Source organism: Trachymyrmex septentrionalis, unplaced genomic scaffold (assembly GCF_001594115.1).
Source record: "Trachymyrmex septentrionalis isolate Tsep2-gDNA-1 unplaced genomic scaffold, Tsep1.0 scaffold73, whole genome shotgun sequence".
NCBI classification, from domain to species: domain Eukaryota; kingdom Metazoa; phylum Arthropoda; class Insecta; order Hymenoptera; family Formicidae; genus Trachymyrmex; species Trachymyrmex septentrionalis.
The window spans coordinates 1468803-1475644 of NW_017305916.1; the positions used below are offsets into that span (position 1 = coordinate 1468803).

Consider the following 6842-nt stretch of genomic DNA (forward strand, 5'->3'; position numbering starts at 1 on the left):
GATATATTTATTTTATTAAATATTCTTGTCAGAACATTCTGCTATCAGAATACAAAAATCGATAATGATTTTGAAGATTTGTTACCTTTAAGGCAGTCCTGATAAACAACACATTTAAGCGCTTAATTAACTTATAATCGTTATGTAAATCGATGCCTGAGGTATTTCTCTGTCAGTGCATACGGGAAGAATAAACTTAAGCGTTTTCACATGGCAGTTTCGTAAGTACCGAACCAAGAAACTTAGCCCGGTTTATCCAAAGTTAGTAACAGCCTCCTACACTCTCCGACTCCTCAAACTCTTCTCTCGCAATGTTCCGTCGGATTTCTAAGTGGATAACTTGCTGTATTAGCTGCTTTTGGCTTGCGGTAACCAGCGTGTCAACCACGTTAGAAGTTATGCCTATTGTTTTGCAGCTGTTTCTGAAACTCTTTCGTCTCTCATATCATTTTAGCTACAAGGAATGCAAAATTACATCAATGTACATTAGATATAATTCTATACGGCTCTTATTCTTTCATAATTTATTTACTATTTATATATTTATTTATTACACATATATGCATACATAGAAAGACAATTTATATTATAAATTTTTGCCCATTTATAGTTTAGGACTTTTTACAATAATACTTTTTACTCTTTTAAATTTTAGAAATATTACATACAGTAGAATAAAATTATTAAGTTATATTTATAAAAGTTGGATAGCCAATTGAAAATACGCATAAACATAAATTTCATTTAAATATTAATATTTTACTGTTATTACGTAAACAGAATTATCTCAAAATTGTTGTTACGTTTGGCATCTGAAATTGAAAAGAATAAGAATGACTTAAATATCTTATATTTCACGACACGTTTAATAAGAACGGTAAAGAATAAAATTAAAAGGCGGCTTGACAACGATTCATTTTAGTTATTCGCATTTGGTCAGCGAAATAAATTTCAATGGTCGATATGAATGAGATGACCAAAGGAATACCGTGCAATATATATTGCCTGCAATGAGATTTATATAAGAATGAAAACAGCGTGGCGAGCGCAAGGGCGCTCGAGCTAGGTGGGAAGTGAGATCATGAACGGGTTATATGGACTTGTCTGCGATTCGGACGAGCGATAAATTCGGTAAGGAAGCTGCATCCGAAGGGGCCTAACCGCTCCAAGTATAAAACGATGAGTCGCATCGCGTATTATGCGTTGAAGATGCAGGTAGAGGAGAATACAAGGTACTGGCCGTAACATCCAGTATCTGACACCGTCATTTCACGTTAATATATACGCACAGCGATACAAGATTAAAGAAAAGAACAATGAAATATACATATTTTATGTACGACAAAGTGATGTTTATATTGCTATCAGTTTAAAATGCTATATTCACTATTACAAGATTACTAAAAGCAATATTACGTAACAAAGGATAATAGCAAAAAATTTCCACATATAATCTTTATGCACAATTATTGAAATTTTGTATTAATTTATCAGCAAGAAATATGCACATGATGTTATTGATGCAATAGATTAAATCTTCTAACATAGTATTGATGTTAAATAAATTAAACAGATTTATATAACTTTTATTTGCACTTGCGTTATACATATAAACACATATTTATTTTCAGTATAAGCACGATAATATGAAAATATTTTGCTGTAGATCTATTTACTTGTATATCTGCAGCTAAGTTGGATATTTTTTTAATTTTGTCAAGTTGAAATCAGAGCAATTGTAAAAAAAAAATTATGTAATTTTATTTCGCAGTTTCCACAATGAATAAAAAAGTATTTAACAACAGTCGTGTATAAAATTTTTCTTTTAAAACTTACAATTAAATATAATAATGAACGTATATTAAACGTATTTTTATAAATCGCGTTGGTGACATTAAGCTGCAACGACTTTCCATTTATTTTAGAAGTCTGTTTGACCGGTTCTAGCTGACTTGTTATAATAGTATAGCAAGCTATAGAAGTTTATTGTTTACCTCTTACTTGATATATTTTTATATTTTTCTTTTAAACATTATGTTTTCTTGATATTATTAGTCTAAAAATATAAACAAAAATGCATTATGGTGCCTAATCCGAATTCTTGGAGTTAAATGATAACAGTCTTCTTGACTACATTGTTCAAATCTTTATCTGAAAAAATATACACACATTAAAATATTACTTAAATAGAAAGATAGGTACAAATAATAATTAATTATTGATTCAATATTGATTTCAATAAGCTTATTCTGTTAGCAATTTCTTTCGCTCTTTTAGAAACTTATGGTCTCAACTTTTGCTACTTCTGTTACAATTTAACTTTTCTTAAAATTTATTCCAGTTTAACCGGTTTTATCGTTACATCGCCATGGTCGAATAGTCTGTGAATGTGACAGAATCTTATTTATCGCTTTCTATTAAGAATTTCGTAATTCGATGACAATTTGAAGATGACTGAGTTCGCATTAAAAACTAGATACCGTTTATCGATACTTCTGTGAAGTTAAAACCTCATTTAAAAAAAAATAAACTTAAATTTTGTTAACTTCATAAAACGTAAAACGAAAAATTACGATATTTTTCCATTATTAGTACTATAGCGTGTGTTAATAACTTTTCTATTGAAATATTAACTTTTTAGCAGTAGCATTACATTATTGAAAATAAGTTTTTATTTTACTAATTTTATTCAAAAATATTTTGAAAAAAAATGTATCGGTATCCGAATTTGTTAATGTATTAACGCATAGCCTTTTGATGAAAAGCATTGTATTTTAGTGTTTAATGTTATATACACTTTCTCAATTATTAAATTTAATTAAACTATAGCTCTTGGACTTTTTGATACATTCTTATACCTATTTATAAAAAATAAATGTGTAATCCCAAGTAGGACAGCAATGCTTACAAAACATTAAAAAAGCGATTATATGCGCTTTTTTAGCGCTTTGTTAACGCTTTGTAAGCTGTGTGTTACTTGGGATACTAATCACTAGAGGATTAATATTATTTATAATGATATTCAAAAGAATATTAAGAAATATACATATAAAGTACATAATTAAGTATATATACATCAGCAATGTTTTGTCATCGTCATATAAAGTAAATGTACTAGTTAATAGATATGATCCCATTATTGAATAAAGCGATAAAAATTTTAAATATTAAACTTTTAATATGTGCGACTCTAAATTAATTTGTTTTATTAAATTTTTAAAACAACGAATTTATTTAGACATTTAGTTATACATATTATTAAAAGCTTAATATTTAAAATTTTTGGTATTTTGTCTAATAATTGTGAGCCATGTCCACTGACTGTACATTCGCCTTAATACATAATGTTTTATTTTGTGCACATTTTTCGTACTTACGCTTTGATATGATACGCCGTAAATCAATTTAGAAATCTTCTTGTATGCTTTTGTTGATGTCAATCAATGTCGATTTAACTGTTTAGAAGAATGAACATTTCGTCTGTCAGCTATGCACAAATCGCCGTACAACCTCCGTTATTCGTCGATATTAAGTAAGTTGCGTTTGATAAGTATGCAGTGTGGCTCTCGAAGGGCGGAACGGAAGGAAGGTTGCACGCTGAGATATGCGAGATACACGTATTGCGCAATTATGCTAGACCGCCTCGTCTAACAGCGCTATGCTCCAGCTATAGCACACATCGAAGAGACTCATACATCGCAAAATGAGTCGATCTCCATTACGCCTTATGCGCATCCCATTATGCGTGCAACACTTCGTGATGTTTCGAACAGATGTTGTACAATTGTCCCAAAAAGTCATTAAATTGAGATACCTGTAAATATCTGTTGTTAGAATTAAGCCTTGAGTAAGATTGTTTTTTATATAGAAAAATTGTTATTTTGATATATTAGTATAAATTAATTGTTTCAATCAATTGTTAAAATATTTTATAAAATGTTATATCTATTGTCATGAACGATGTCATTGTCATGAATGATTAGAATATTGTCATGAATATTCTAATGTCACATTTTATAGACTAGTTAATATAATATTATTCAAAATTTAAAAAATATATGTATTTCTTAAAATCAGTGTCATGATAATTGTGCTATTAATGAAAACTTGTTTCAACGATTTGATTTGATTTACTTTGATTTGGATTCAAATAAATTAGGAAACAAAATTTCACTTAATCGATTGTAGCATAAAAAAATCTCTAATGGCACATCTCTAATAAAATGCTTAATATACTAACCTAAAAATGAATAGATTAAATTTTTTGAAATGAGATGTTATGTAACCTAAAATTACTATTATTTTCGAAACAAAAGCTTCTATTGCACTTACGAAATAAGTATTAATTTTTTTTGAAAATATAGGTACAATTCTTAATAACTTATATCAAAATAAATAAAAACTCATAGTACAAAAAAATTCATAGTACAAAAAAATACAATATTTTAACTTGGTCATAATGTTATAACGTTTTCTGAATATATTTTAAGAAATATATTTTTTTACTGTGTATACTCTGTTGCATTTTATAGAATATTACAGTTGAGAATTTAATGGGAAGACCAGAGCATTTGTCGTAAAAAGCTTCAAAGAAAACATAGTCTTTATTATGAGTTTTACTCATATTTTTTGTAGTTGTACTCTTCGCGATATCACTTGATTTAATAATAACTATTATTAAATAAGCGGAATTAAAATTCATAACATATATACGAGTAATCATATGTCTATAATTTTAAATGACCTAATCCTAGTTAAGAAAATAAGTGCTAAAATAAGTTTCTTAATGATTTTTTTTTAAATTATAAAGTAATTTCAGCAATAGAAATATAAGAATTACACTTTTATACATTTTTTAGAATAATACAATATCTACAGATATCACGAAGAAAATATATTTTAACAGCAAGAATAATTTGTCAGGTGTGCATAATCTAGAATTTGTTATTTTATTATTAATTTTTATTATTAATTTTTTGTTATTTATTACATAAACGTATTAGGATTTATCTCACAATATATATTAGATTATATATGTAGATTAGACTAAACTTACAGATTATCCAATATTTGAATAACAAGTAATATAAATACATTTATTCGATAATATATTAATCAATATATTTCCTTTCTTGAGGAAATGTAAGCTGAAGTAATAAATATTCTATTCACATTTACAACATTTTATTAATTAATATGTTAATCAACATTTATTTATTAGAGTCAAATGAACATCTTATAGTGACACACCATTTAAAGAATCAATTTCTCGGAAACTATAACAATTGACACTATGTATACTGGCTAACAGTTCAACCGTGAATAATACCCTTAGTAGCTGTGAAGATGACTTTTTTACTGCGTTTGCGCGAACTGGAAGTAAGAAAATTATTTTTTCCTTCCAGAGAATATATTTTCTTCATTCAAACCGTTGTTATTATATATAATTTTCTTAGTGCTACATTATTATTTACCACGTTTTCGCGTAAAGTTAAGAGACCTATTAACGAAATTAACCTACGCATTACTTTCTTTTTTTTATGAAGTACAGAACATTTTTCAGTTTAAAAGATATCGGATTATTACTAGCATCAGTGAGTAATAGTGTATCAAAAGTCAATGAACGAAAAAGAAAACAAATTCAATAGCATTTAAAGAAAATAAGAAATAAGAGAAATTTTTTATTCTATTCTTATGTATTCCAACGTACAATCAAAATGAATTTGTTTGAAAGTCGTTATTTCAATCTAAATCGCCTCCTCATGTCGTTTATTGGTCTATGGCCTTATCAAACGTTAGGAACTAGAAGGATTAAAATGATTTTTATATCATTTTTTTTGGCAGAAGGTATAACAGCGCAGGTAAATCTTTCGTATAATAGATGCATTTTGTTCTTATTCTTATTTATTGTTTTATTCTTTAAAATTTATTTAATTTATATATATCTGATTTTCCTTAAGGACTTTTGTTAAAAAATTGATTATATGTATAATACTTATATATTAAAGGATATAATTAAAATTATTACAATACATTGAATGTTTATATGTATGTTTACACGTATGAAGGATTCAAGATAATATTAAATAACTAACAATATATATATATATATATAATAAGTATTAAATAATATTTTCAGTTGATGAGCTTTATTACAATTGAATATAGTAGAGATCTTCTTACAAAAGTATTTTCCTTCTCTTTTATTATTCTTATCTGCACTGTAAAATATAATATGCTATATTTTAAATCGGAACAAGTAAGTTTAATCAAGAAAATTTTCCATAACACAGCGTAAACATATTGCTCAGTGATACAAATAAAATACAATAGTATAGAAGCTATATAGTTTATAAGCTATATTTAAATGATATAATGATATTTATATTGATTCCAATTGGCATTTGCAATATCTTGCCCTTAGTTACAAGTTATTGTCAGTAGTATTCCACTTATAATGATGTCAGTAGTATTGCGTTTATAATGTCTTTGTTATCACAATATAATTTTTATTTAAATGAAATATTATAGATGCATTGACAATAAAATTAACTATTGCAAACAATTATGGTACTTAATTGGCAGGTAAAATATCTTTTCGAGCAAGTTCTGAATGATTGGCATGCATTAACTGATGCAGAGGAAATAAAAATAATACAAAAATATGCGAATAAAGGGAGATTCTATACTATTTGTGCAGGATGTAAGAACAAAATTCATATTATGCAAATTTACGCGTTTTATTTATTTTATTTTATTACAATTAAATAATATATATTATATCTTTCTATTATTATATTTCGCAATATTCTCACCATAACTTATAATTTTACTTTTGTAAA

At 26.7% G+C, this 6842-nt stretch overlaps 1 protein-coding gene and 1 pseudogene across 2 annotated transcripts in view; one reads left to right on the forward strand and one right to left on the reverse strand.

Annotated features, from left to right (window-relative positions):
• Window positions 1–181, reverse strand: part of LOC108753892 — a 10663-nt pseudogene extending 10482 nt beyond the window's left edge.
• Window positions 1–6842, forward strand: part of LOC108753888 (mannosyl-oligosaccharide 1,2-alpha-mannosidase IA) — a 619733-nt gene that overhangs the window by 292337 nt on the left and 320554 nt on the right. The gene's annotated exons all lie outside the window — the stretch shown is intronic.